This window comes from Lissotriton helveticus, chromosome 3_1 (assembly GCF_964261635.1).
Source record: "Lissotriton helveticus chromosome 3_1, aLisHel1.1, whole genome shotgun sequence".
NCBI lineage: Eukaryota > Metazoa > Chordata > Amphibia > Caudata > Salamandridae > Lissotriton > Lissotriton helveticus.
The window spans coordinates 958886311-958900830 of record NC_136061.1 but is presented as its reverse complement, the minus strand read 5'-3'; positions in this window follow the sequence as shown (position 1 = coordinate 958900830).

Below are 14520 nucleotides of genomic sequence, written 5' to 3'. Positions count from 1 at the left end.
CTCAGGCTCATTGATACCTCGCCTCTGTGTGAGACTGACCGTGGCTCCCTCCTCCTGCCCTCAGGCCTATGGTTGTGCTTCTAACACGCTGAACTCGTAGCCGTGACCCCGGCCGTGTCACCTTCAGACATCCCGACTTTGAGCCGCCGGCACTTTCCATACCGGGTCTGCAGTTTAAGTACAGTTCAACCTGTGCCCTCAAACCACGTGGTGTATGTTTAAGAGTCGGGACTCACTGAGGGCGTAACATTATTTTTAAATTTGTTTATTTAATATTTTCCAATTAACAGAATAGAAACACAGGTACCAAAAAGATCAACATCACAATCAGCTTGTTCAGTAGGGGGTTGGTGGGGGAGGGGTTTGAAGAGGAGCCGAGAGAATGATCATTCACATTTTACAAGGCTGTCAGTTCGTACATTTCAGCCCATGAGATTGAGTCAACACCACATGCATCAGACGCCAGTTAACCATTAACAATTATCGCGGACCAGTGTAGGACATAAATGTATTTCTATAGCACCTATGCTGCCTTAAGGCCATTTCAAGGCGCTGGGAGTCTGTTTTTGCGTCATGTACCACCAGATAATTCATATTTTTACGTGTAAGTGGGCCAGACTTCCACACTATCCACAGAATACGATCAATTAACAACTCGGCTATACTCATAAATATTTATTGCAATTATTTCATTTCGCCATACAGTCAAGTATCGGCTGTATATACTTTCTAAATGAGATGTCGGCGGCAGGGGGTGGGGGGGTGGGGGAGGTGTGGTGTGACTGTATGTGTGCGCTCGTATGTGTGTGCGTGCGTGTAGGTGCGCTCGTGTGTGTGCCTGTGTGTGTCTCTCTGTGTGTGTCTGTGCGTGCGTGCGTGCGGGTCAGCGAAGCTTTTATCAGCGCCGCGCGCCTCTCTGCAGACTCCCCCTGCATTCCAGAGAGGCGTGCGTCGCGATCCTGTCTGCCATGCCATGCTGTGGAGACAAGACCTGGCCGCGCGCACAACGTTATCCTATGGGGAAACGCTGCGCGCGGCCAGGTCTTGTCTCCCTTCGTCGTTCTCAAAATGCTGAGACGCCGACTATAGTTCTCTGGCGAGAACGCGCTTTCAGCGCGTTACTAGCCGAGACCTAAAAAATTAATGCCCTAATACAGCTTGTGAAGCCTGGGTTAGTCAAGGGAAAGCATTACTGAAAGTAATTAAGTGTGACTGAGTGGTTTATATATTTAGAGATGATCATGGATGTTTGTTAGATCATATATCAACTTCTGTGTTCTGAGTCTGTCCAAGTTGAACAATTAAAGATTTTAAGCCTTCACCTGCGACGTTCTCTTGGAAATAAAGCAATGTAAACACATCCCTTGGCAGAAGAAAATAAAATACAATGTTGCATCAATCCACATGGGGAGGGGTGCAATTCCATTATACAGGGTCCTACTATGGTGTTAACGGTTTGGGTGCTAAGGTAGTGATTTGGAGGTCTTGGGTTCTAACACATTCAGTGTTGTTATGGTGACAGGGCCCGGATGCAGTTTCTAAAAGGTATATTTACTAAGATTTTGCACTGTGTTAGTGTCACAATAGTGATGAAAAACAACACAATTTTTTCTGCAATTTAATTTCCACGCGAAACTTGTTGTGCACTGAAAAATCACTTGCATGTAGTGTAGAGCAGGGCCTAGTGCTGCTTTGCGTTACTAACACCTGGGGGGCATTCCATGGATAGTGAATGGGCAATACAGTGTAAACACCCATGGTTTTTCCATACAAAACACTATCTACTAAAAAAAAGTTGACAGGGGTTTGCCTAAAAAAAAACACCCTTTTGAAATAGACACTATCAGGGAGAAATGCTGTTATTCCTCCCTTCTTTTCCAACTTTATATGTGTGCTGCACTCTACAGCACACATACAAAGTAGGGAACGTTTTAAAGATACTGTAAGCCTACTATTTCATACTGTAAGGTAAGCATGGGCGGAAAATCCATTCCGCTCGTGGAATTTGCGGATTTTGGGCAATGTCACAGTCGGCGAATCGCGCAAATTTGCCCAAAAATCCACAATTCGCCAGTTGGCGAATTTTTTTTGCTCGGTCGCGCTTCAAAAATACAATCTCGCATGCGCGGCGTTGACTTACCGTGATTCTGAGTTCGCCGAGTTGTTTTCCTACCGGTTTGCGTGCGCTGCGCGATTTTGGATCTGGCTGCGTGATCGCGTGAGACTTTTACGTAGATGCGACGCACAGCTGACATCCGGCGGGAGATTTGAACAGCTCGCTTTCCCGAAGTTGCAAAAATTACAATTCTGCACAAGAAATCTATCGCTGGCAGCATAAACCTTCTGAAAAGGATGATTTGGATCAGAATAACTCCTCAGATTGACATTTGGCTGCTCTTTTTTGTGCAAGGAGTCCATTTTTGGGGGGGTGGGAGGAAGGAAGTGCCCCAGAGTCTCCAACTTCCTGTTCCTGTCCAGCAGGCTCCTCCCAGTGCTTTGTCCATGTCCTGGTCACTTTTCATTTGGATCTGGAGCTGGAAGGATTACTCTTTGTGGCTGCTGCTGGATATTTGTATTTGAGGACTTTTTGTTTGGATCATTTTTGGATTTGAGATTTTACAAGTAAGTTGGTGTTGTTTGTTTGAGGCATTGCAGTTGCTGCAACTACAATTTATAAACTTTTTCACAACTTTTGAAAAAATATATTGTGGGTAACCACAGTATCCAGTAGGCCCAGGGTTAGTCATGGGTGCATGATACAACTGTTTCTGTGAGTTTTGTTGAACTTAAATATAATTTACAGCATGGATGGCAGGGAATTGAATAGCTGACTGTTATATGTGGAAGTTTTTTTAAATTTTGGGGTGCGTGTTAAAGCCACACTAGCCAGTATGCCCAGGGGTAGTCAGTGGTGCATGGCACAAGTCTTTCTTTGGGGTCTCTTGAATTTAAACATCATTTATGGTATTGATGGCATTGGATTGAGGTGATTTTTCTGTGTATTTCGATTTTTTGGGTGTTGTTGGGACCTGGTCCAGGGCCTGGCCATGTGGGTGGGGGCCATTTTGATGCCTGGTCCAGGGCCTGGCCATGTGGGTGGGGGTCTAGGGGCCATTTTGAAGCCAGGCAGTGTGCTTTGTGCCATAGGCCTGCACCTAGTCTGCCTTGCTTTCATCCATTATGCCCAGGGGTAGTCAGTTATGCATGGACCAAGTCTTTCTGTGGAGTCTCTTGAATTTAAACATCATTTAGGGCATGGATGGCATTGGATTGGGGTGATTTTTGTGTGTATTTCGATTTTTTGGGTGTTGTTGGGGCCTGGTCCAGGGCCTGGCCATGTGGGTGGGGGGCATTTTGAGGCCTGGCGGTTTTTGCCATAGACCGGCATGCTTGCAGTTGCGGGCCAGTAGGGCTAGGGTTATATGATGAATGGGTGCATGAAACAACTCTCTCTGTGTGGTCTCTCTTCTATTAATTTAAACATCCATTTTTGATTAGAATTGCAATTTTTATTTTGGGTCTTTCTGTTTTTGGGTGTGTTGTGTTAATAATAATAAATGCCTGGTTGCAATAGTATTAATTGAAGCACAACATATGCAATATTTATTTAACTGATGTTCCTCTGGCTTCTTTGCTTTTAGGTGCACAAAGACTGAGAACCAGGAATCATTCTCATCATCATCACTTGCTGTAGTGCCAGGAAGAAGTCTTGCTGCGGTGTGTGCACTACGTCACGTGACGTCACTTGTGGCCACAGACAACTCTGCAACTCGTGCTGCTGTTCTGACATCTGAAGAAGATGGGCCTAAAGAAAGGTGGCCGTAGCTCCTCTACCAAGAAAGTTGCCAGTGCCACTGCCAGTAAGGAGGAGCAGAAGAAGCAAGTGGTGCCACTTACCAAGGAGACTGGTGTGCCGACCGACATTTTTTTTGGGGGGAAAAAACTACGCCTGCAGCAGCGGTGTCCGCCGGGAACCAAGCTGGGAGCAGCACATCCACTTCATTGGTCTCAGTGCCACCACGCCAAGTTAGGCCCAAGTCCATCAGTGCCGCAGATGCAGCCACTTTAATTGCTCTTTCACCATCGACCAGTGATGTTGGCGTTGACTCATCGCAAAGTAGCATCCAATCAACGCAGGGTGTAACTCATCTGACGAGTGTTCAACCACAGCCGCAACGACAACCACCGGTGCAACAAGGAGAGGCGCAAGGAGAGGCGCAAGGAGAGTTGCAAGGAGAGGCGCAAGGAGAGGCGCAAGGAGAGGCGCAAGGAGAGGCGCAAGGAGAGGCACAACTGCCCACAATGCTTGTTCCTCCAGAAGTAGCGGCACATGAGGAAATCGAGATTCATGCAGAGGTATCAGCTGAGCAAGCCACTCCTGATGACCCATTGTCTTCCAGATCCCCAGCAAGGAAAAGGAGGGCTACTAGTACAACTTCTTCTTCAACCCCCCGTCCTTCTGATGATCTAGATCTTGATTGGCACCCACCAATTCAGTCTAAGACGGAGGCACGCCATGAGCCGACAAAGCTAGATAAAAGGAAGGTTCCCACAAGGCTTTCAGTTATGGGTGATGACGAAGAAGAAGTAGAAGTGGTGTATTCTGCAGCTGATGAAGAGTCTGACGATGACGACCCAGTCATCACAGTCGTTACTCTAGCCCCAGCAGGCATGCAGCAGACAGACATTTTTACCCTATCCCGAAATGCTGCGGGGGATGTGAGCGGCGTGGCACTGGTACCACCACCAACACAGGTAACTAATACACCAACACGACCTACAGCTTCCATATTTTCTCTTCATAAGGGCAGGCAGTGACCTCCATCCAGCTCGACCTCCATTATCTCAAGTAGTGGTGCAGTAAGTGCACAACGGAGACAAATTCTGCCACGCCCATCCTCCACTTCATCTGGCATTGAAAGTGGCACCTCCACCACCACCACCAGAAATCTCAACTCCCCAGTTTGGGACTTCTTTAGTATTAGCAAAAAGGCAGAAAACCACGTTATTTGTTCGATTTGTAAATAAGTAGTTAGTCTGGATAAGCTTGGTACCAACTATGGTACCGGAGGCCAGAGAGGTCATCTCCAAAAACACCACAGCATCCAGTGGGAGGCGCACCTAAGTAACATCCGGAAAGCCACAAGTACAAATCCAAATGTAGCCATTGGTATTGCATCTGGTGATGACGAGGAGCTGATCGTGCAGGGGGTGAAGAAGCGAGAGACATTTTTTCTGGTACACACAGTACCCCTGGCAGCAGCACTGCAGTGATAGCGCCCACACCGTCTACCCCAGCAACATCTAGGAGGCACAGTAAGAGTCTGGTAGAGACACCAATGTGAAAAAGTAGATCAATGAGCCTAACTGGGTGAAGAAGTCTGGATCATCATCACATATGAAAACGGTCCAGACCACCATTAAAAGCATGTTTTGGTCGGATGCGCCATTTGAACGCAACCACCCAACGGCACGTCTGTATAATGCAATGCTGGCTAAAATGTTAGCGCTGAACCTTCTCCCTTTTTCTTTCGTGGAAGGGGTGGGTTTTCTAGAATTTGTGGCAACAGTCTGCCCTAAATGGAAGGTTCCTAGCCGGTCCTATTTTGCCAGAGTTGCGGTTCCAGCACTACATCAAGATGTGCTGGACGTGATTGGGGCAGCTTTGCAGAAGAGTGCTGTTCACACTATCCACCTGAGAACAGACATGTGGACCAGTTGCCAAGCCGTTGATTACATGTGCATCATTGCACACTGGGTCTCTTTTGCGGGTGTTAGAGAGAAGATAGTTACAGGTGTTGACAGTGTCACAATTTTTCAAGCTACTCGGAAACATGCAACAGTAGCCATGTTTGCCATGGAGAAATCTCATACTGCAGTAAACATTTTGGAGGAGTTTAACAGTAAGGTCTTTGAATGGCTGCATCCAAGAAAGCGCATGGTTGGTTATGTTTCCACGGATAATGGCAGTAATATAGTTAAGGCCATGGCTGATGGTAGCTATTTCAGAGTGCCGTGTTTGGCGCACAGCATTAACATTATTGTTCAAGAAGTCTTGAAAAAAGAAATCACAGTCAGCAAGTTACTGACCACCTGCCGAAGAATCTGCACACATTTCAGCCATTCTTTTAAGGCCGCAATTCCGCATCCGCCAGGCAGGCAGTGGACAGTGTGGTCACCAAGATTGATCGACGGAGCGCCCAATGGAATGGAGGAGTACCGCAAATTAGAGGAATGGCTGGATGCATGCAACTTCCCAATTTGACCAGGACAACTACAACATACAGTTACAGTATCCACTTCACTTGTCCTTATCTTTTAAATAATGTTATTGTTGTGAACTTCTATAAGTGCGACTCTGTGCATTTGCTCTCTGCTTTAAATTCATACCTACAGCAATTTGATGAGTTTCTTTGCTATTTTTTAAAACTAATGTAATGTACTACTGAGTGTTTATTCTCTCTGAGGGCAGATAGGCAAGTAAAATTGCATAATTCTTGCAGCCCTGTACTGTCTAATTGTTTAGTACTAGTTAGTAAGTTGTAGTATAAGTACTACTTTTCAGTAACCTAACCATCCATTTAGCAAACACCTTCATGCATGTGCTTCCTTTATGTCCCTTAAAATATTTATGGATATGTTTGTATCCAAAGATTTGTTTTTTTTCATTTGCTGTTTGTCCATGCTGTGTTTTTTGTTTCTCTCTCCAAAAAACTTTCCCACAAACCCCCATTCCCATCCATTTTTCAAACCCTAACCCTCTTCCCCCGGGCTGTGTGGTTTTCATTGAGGTGTGACTAAATGACACCAATAATTCCACACGCTTGCTGGGGAGGATAAGGTCAAAAGCAACAGAAAATCAATTTCAAGGCAGGTCAAGGAATTCGAGGATATATTCTTATTCTGCTTGACACATTTGCAAATCAATTCAGAATTTCATGTCTGCCATTGAGTGGATTCATCAACAACAACATCCTCCTACACGTGACGAAAGCTTACGCTGCTGTGTCCTTCAGTACTAGTTCTGTTAGTAGCCATAATCCACACAACTAGTAGTTAACTTTTGATTGAATACTTTAGCATTGCTTAGGCTACAATTTATGGCACTGTCTTGTGTACTGTACTATGTACTATCGTACTGTTCTAATGCTCCTCAGGCCACTTAATGTCTTATTTCCTTTTTCTTTATATGCTGCTACTGCCAGTGTGTACCACTACTACTACCACCACAATGATGCCATTTCATCCGTACCGGATTCCATAGCCAACCTTAATCGCCATTTGCCATGCAGCCAGCCCTGTACCTAGCCATATTCTCAAACATGAATCACAGGTAAGATAAGCATTTTGGGGGAGTAAGAATAATGGAGTACGAGGAGAGGAGAGACTGACGGTAATACTAGTAAAGTAGTAGGACAATTGAATTTGCTAACTCTGTCAGTGGCACTTTTGTACAAATTTGGGCGATTACTTAGACAATTTGAATTAACCAGCCAGTTAAGTTTCAGGAAAACAAACGTACAGTTAACCCCCCCTGCCTCCCCCACAAAACAGTAAAAATGCGTATGCTATGTTTAAGTGGACAATAAATAATTATTTCGACCCCAACAAAAATAAACTATCCCACAAGACCCGACCCACTCCCTCCCTAACCCCAATGTCCATGACATGTCCCGAAGAAAAGTTCCAAAACCCCAACGCCCAATTCCCCCCCCCCACAGTCTTTAAAAAGGGGCAAGGGACAGTCTCTCTCTACTTTGGCCGGCGGTATCCTGTGGCCAGGTGGTCATGCAGCTCTCTCCTGAGGGCCATGAGCAGGGCTTTCTGCCTCTCCATCTCCTGCTCAAGGTAGGCCACTTGCAGGGTTAGTCGGTGCACACGAGCCTTGCAGGTACTGTGGGGGGCTGCTGTTGGTTTCGTGCTCGGCGGCGGCGGGTGGCTGCCGGACCACGGCGCCGTACCACTGGAGGATTGCACTGGCTGTATGACCCAGGGGCAGCGGAGGAGGATGCAACTGTTGTTTTCGATGTTGACTGAGAGTCATCCTCTTCCTACTGAGCCACCAGCCGCTGATGTTCGGCGACAATTGCCTCCATCTTCCGTTGCCTGGCCTGGATAGCCAACTCCTTCCTTGATAGTTTAGAAGGAGTATCTATATGAAGAAAGAAAAAAATACTGTAACCAATACTCTTTAAGATTAACACAAAAGTAATTCAACAGAAAGTTGTGTCACAGTAGCACTAGCAACTTGCAAGCACAGTACATAACATTTGTGGCATGTATCTATCTAACCTCCCACTTTGTTGGCCTCTGCTGTAACATTAGTGGGAGTTTCAGGAATTCTACTAGCACTATATAGGCTCACTACATTAGACTCAGACAGTACACCAGTCTTCTTCTTCTCTCTTGTTTAGCGAAATTAGTACGTAAACTTGTGGAAGCCAGCATAATGCCAGCACAGTCAGCTTGCACCCAAGAAAAACAGACGCAGGCCATGATGACGCAGACTCACGTTACTGTTACCAGTCCAGTACATACAGGTGGGGAAGATCTTACTTTTCTATTACGGGCGGCACTGGCCATACTCTGTTACAAGGGCTACTGCTCAATTAATTTAACTTTCACCCTGCCCTGCCCCTGGCTACTACAAAAGGAAAATGAAGAAGATAATATGATCATCTATCCCTTCACAGGATATTTGCGTATATAAGGGATGACGTTAGGTGCTTTGTTTTTATTGATTGAGTGAACACCGATAGGCCACACATGAATGACACAGGTGAAAAAAAATTATTAACATAGGTAGTGAGTGGTCCCCGTAATCGCCGGAGGAAGGCACTTGTGACTTGACTTGATAATGTGAACTATACAATATAGATACACTATATATGTTGTGCTTGCAAACTACTGTTAGTCAAGGGAGTATTCTGAAAAATTACAACTTTTACTTTCCTCTGCTTTGCTACTCTGGCATGGACGTGCGGTGTTACATGCTCTTCAAAGTAACACTCTTCATCCAGTGACCGTCCGCTCTGTCTACTCTACATACACCTACGCTATCTATGAGGAAGATACCATGCAGGCATCCATCCATTCAAAGTAAATGTCAATCATTCTTCTTAATGTCTCAACTGGACAAACCTTACTTGTTCTCACCGAAAAAAACCACCTTTTTTATTTTATTTTATAAACCGCCACCCATGCATCCGTGCTTGACTTGCATTTGAATTTGACCCAAAGGATATATTGTGCACACATACAGTTTCTGCTTCACCCACCCAGGTAGTCCTCTTTTCTTTCTCCTTCCACCCATCCTTGCTTCAGCCTTCAACCGGCCATGCATCAGATTCCCAGCCACCTGTGCCTGCATTTAAAAACACGTATCATTCTTTGCCAGTCATTAATTTAACTCGCTCGTCCTTCACAGCTAAGTTGAAGTCAAATTTAGAGTAGGCCATTGGTTACTCGTCAACTCCCGCCGCTAATGCTATTGCTAATGCGAAGTCAAGGGTGACTGCCTTCTACCTGGTTGACAAAAACTTAGTTCTAAATGTGTAAGTCTTCTTAACAGTAAAGTGTACTTGTACTGTATAACATATACACTCCTGCAGCGAGCCTACTCTGCAATCTCAAAAAGTAAGGAATATAATAGCTTACCACTGCCCGCCACTACCGAGGCATCCCCCACAGCAGTTCCTGCTAGCACCGCATCCGCCCCTGGAGTGACAACCTCCGCGCTGGCCCCGGCACTGGTGGTGGGCTGTGCCGATGGTGTTCCGCCTAGAAAATACATTTCATATTTTTAGATGCCATATACATAACTCCCTATTTTGTCTAGGAATGAAAAAAAATGTTACTATATAAACAAATTTAATTATTTGTGTCTCTCTAGTCTAAACTAAAAATTCCCCTTTCAGAAGGGGAGGGTGTTTTTTTTATTTATGCTTAGCCATAACATGCTACACTTTTTGGCACAACTGATGAATGCTTGCTTTTTAACGCGCACCTTTTTTCTCATAACAGACAGAAGATTCCCTTCTACGAACAAGAGCAATATGTTAATCATCATCATCACCACCAGTACTTTAAGTTCCAACCAGGTGAGGGGTCTCCCACAATTAATGTGTAAATCAGCCACTGTTCAGTTTTCATGAGTTCACCGTTTCTCTTCTAGTATGAAGTTGATTTTAATAAATGTTTTAATATAATGCACAATTGAAAATTAATATACAGAGTACACACAGAGCTAGTTGTTTTACTTTCAATAAAGCTTTAAAACTTACATAGACTCTGTGGTTTTTGGTCATGAGTGAGTGAGCGAAAGGGTTTGCAATTTGCAAGCAGGATTCCGTGACTCTGAGAGGTCGGGACTCTGACTCCGTAGTCTTATCTTCTGGGTTGTATAATCATTGGGGATCATCTCTGCATTCAGGAGCTAAATAATGACTCTGACACACTAGCTAGTCAGTAAGGAGATTGGGGGTTCAACTTCTGTTATGACTGAGGTATGTGGAAAGTCTAACTGCGCCTATTATCACCAACGCCCTGTTTCTTGTCCATAGTTCTGTATGTGCAGAATAGTCCCTGCAACAGTAGTAGTATGTCCTCCTATCCAATCAAAAAGTAAACTAGTATCTTATTCTTGGTGGCCATTGACATTTTATTGTTGGAAATTGTCAAAGCATAAACATTAAGAAGACTTCAATAGACATTATGGACAACCCAGAGGACTGCACTCAGTGCCTAGAGCTATTGCTGAATAGGAGTTTTGTTTGACACCTTTTGCCAACTGTGCAAGCTTAGCTAGCTACACAGACAGACTAATATTAATAAATAGTAGTAGCACAGAGAGTCATAGTAGAGGCAGGATAAGAATTTAGAAACAGTCTACAAGAAGATCAAAGACGATTTAGGAAAAAATAGAATTATGATGAACGTTTGGAATAAATAGGTGCTGTAAAAGTTAGGGAAGTATAATTATTAATACTAACAGGAAAACTTACTGGGGCCAGCAGAAGAGCCCTCGGCGGACCGATCCTGGCCTTCCTGCTCCGCTGGCGCCACCACCGCCACCTCTGTCCTCTTGCCCCTGGGAGGAGCTGATGTACAAGAAAGAAAGACACAAACACGGATGATTGTTGTCAACGAAATCAAACATTTCAAAAAAACAATAACAAATTATTTCGGGGAAATAAACAACAATTGCACTAAATTTATTGACCTATCTGATGTGGTCTACTAGGATATTAGTATTGCTGGATTCGCGGACCGTCTACTTGGAAAGTAATGTAACTCACTAAACCAACTACAAAAAGTTTCTACTAGGAATGGCAGCACTCAGCAGCACGCGAAGTGACAGACACAGTCCGTCATGATTACAGACCACTAAAAAATGTCCTATACATAACAAGTCATAATATACTCAACCTATCAACCCACCACCCCTATCTCTTCTTAGTGGCAGGAGTACAAAGGAAGGACTGGACTTGAGTCTCTAGTCTCTCCAGCATTATGCAGTTCTGTAAAGTACACTCATACATAATCACTCAGGCTAAATGAGCACAAAATTGAAAACAAGTAAGCATAGTAGCACCGCCACTGACTGAGCGGGCGAGCACCTGCAATCACAGAAGCTTTTGAAACATAATTTACCTGCAATGTAATCGGCAGCATTCTTGCTCTTTGGAAAAAACATATATTTGCAATATAAAACAGAGCAGAAGAAAACAAAGTAGTTATTAAATAGCTACTAGTACTCACTAAGCCCAGGGATCTCGACGCCAAGCAGGTCGAGCAGGTCTTGTTCCCGGACCAGGATGTCGGACCACCAGTGCGTCACCTGGTTGTAGGTGTTCCGAACCCCAGACTCCCGATACATGGCCCGGCACACCTTACCCCATAGCTGGCGACGCTCCTGGAGGCCATACCCGGTACCGGGCCTGCCGCCTGCCGCGATGGTCTTGGGGAGGTGGCGCTGCACAAAGAAGACCAGTGCGGCCACCTCCACCGTGCTGAAGATCTCCCTGGGACTTACTGACTCCCACTTAATCGCCCGCAAGGGAGGCGGCTACAGGGTGCGGGACTCTTCCCCTTCGACTTGCCGGCTCCCTTTGCCATGGTCCTGGCTTAAAGAAGAAAGGAAAAATAGGAAAGAATAGGGAAAAAAAAGTAAATGAAAGAAAAGAGAGAGCTAAAAAAAAAGTACTTATTAAAGTAACAAAAAGTTGAAAAAAACACAAAATATAGATGTACAAAAATAGAGAGATAGATAATGAGTAAAAAAGATTAAAAAAAAGTTCAAACATACAAAGGATTACAAAGATTGAAACAGGATAGAAAAGGCATGCCCAGAACCATAGCAATGAATGAAAAACAAAATGGTCGCACCCATTGCAACCACGTGGGTAAGTTTGAACGATATTTTCCCCGTGAGGACGCAAAAACGGACACAAACACGCAATTGCGCCCCGGGAACAGGAAATGCACAACGCGAGCATGCAACTAGCGACCGGAAACGGAAATACGCAACAGTGAAAACAAGATGTCCGCGCCCATTTACGACCGCATGGGTAGGTTCGCGGTAGCCGCGGTGAAAAAAATCCCACGAACACGCAAAAATAAAAAAATCTGCAATCTCACGAAAGTTTGCGGATTTTGCGGACCGTTCGTACGCTTTCGAAAAATTTGCCTGTACTTACTGTAAGGGTACCCTTCCAATATAAAACCTATACCTGACTCATGCAAACTATGGTACAAAGGTGTGTGTCTGGTGCTCAACAGCCTGTTTGAGTGCTGGTTCTAGGGAGGGGAAAAAAAGTGCCATCTCTCTCTACGTAAGGCACAGTCCTGGTCTCTCCTTCTTAGGCCACACAGTGCAGCATTTTTTGTTGCTGCACTGCTTTATGTGAGAATTTAGTAAATAGACCCCTAGGAGTTTATATTTATTGGTGTCGGTGCCTCCCTGCATGCACAGGAGGGGTCTGGGAATGAGTACTCCATGCTGCACCGCTATGGTCCCTACAGGTACTATGACGATGACATGTGAATGCGGATCATGTAGTGCTGCTTTCGAATAGGAAGAAATAAAGAACACTCTCATATCTTGTGCACAAGTAGGGACTAGGAGTGAGGAATTAGGATGCCCTGAAATGGATGCAGTACCCGTGAGCACAAACCCACTCTAAATGAACTTGACCATGGAAAAATGAGGTGGGGCTAAGCCCAAGCCCACCCTGACCTGTAGAAGTAACAAGTGCATCATTAGCATAAAAAGGGCCTGAAGTACGGAATTTACAAGTACCAGGGAGCTCCCGATCCTAAACCCGAAGGTGGCTGAATCCCCCTGACAATTCCAGAGATTAAACGTGTCACCGCCGGTCAGACGTTTCCAAGACTGCCAAATCAAATCCACCGGCTAACCAGAGAACCTGGTAGGCCACCAGGTTTTACATTTTTTTACCATGACGGGATATTCATCATTATAAGTGCCAGCCTCTGGAGGTTGGCTGAGGGGAAGTGTAAAAGGATGATTGAAAGAAACTGAGAATTTAAAAAAATTACGTTTTATCTAGGTTTTTATTGAACTTTGTCTATTAAATCTCTGTATTGGCTTGCAACAAGTACCACCACCTACATCTTTTGGCCAGCGAGGCACATTCATTTCAAGGAACTATTTTGTATAACATTTCCTGAAACACCAAGTGCTCCAACCACCTCCCACTTCTCTTTGAAGCTTAACGGAAGAAAGTATTAGCCTGTCATACATATGGGTTAGGTATCTCCAAACTGGACTGCTGTCAAATGGAGTATCCAAAGGTACACCTTATGTGGTGTCTGAGGGTAGGAGACGTAGTAATCAAGTACCGAGGGCAATATACATTTCTGAATTCCTTAGAGAGAATCAAAATCAATGGGGTCTAATCCATGCCATCTGCCTTCTGTTAATGTTCCATATCAAGTGCAATCTTTTCCATTGAGAGTATTTCCCAAAGTCTGTGAAGCCACTTGTTCAGAGTGGACATTCTCTGTGTCCCCCATCAGGCCAGAATTGTCTTTATCAGTGTAATTGTCATCATTGTGATCGCCCATAGTGATTTGTGGGACCTTCCTCCTTTATATTGCAAGCTCAACAAGATCACTCCGTGATCTCTTCAGTCAACCAATCAAAGGCTTGTAAAGCGTAACTACTCACCTGTAAGGGTCTCAGGGCGCTGCTGAGCTCAAGGTTCCTCGAGGCGCTGTGGTTAAGCTGAAGAGCCAGTTCGTGGGATTTGGATTCCAACTGTCCAGCCAATCTCCATGAGTGTGTCCTTCAAGTATCGACGAAACTTGGGACAAGCCCATAGAAATGCCTTCGGCGCCACAACCCCTCCAGCATACACTGGATCTCCATTTATCCGATCTCACTATCTTATCTGGGGTTTTGTGCTAAAGTGTTGGAACTTTGTATTGTGTTTCCGTGGTTAGAACTTTCTACTCTGTCATAAAGTTTTTAGAGGAAATATTCACCCCAAGACCACT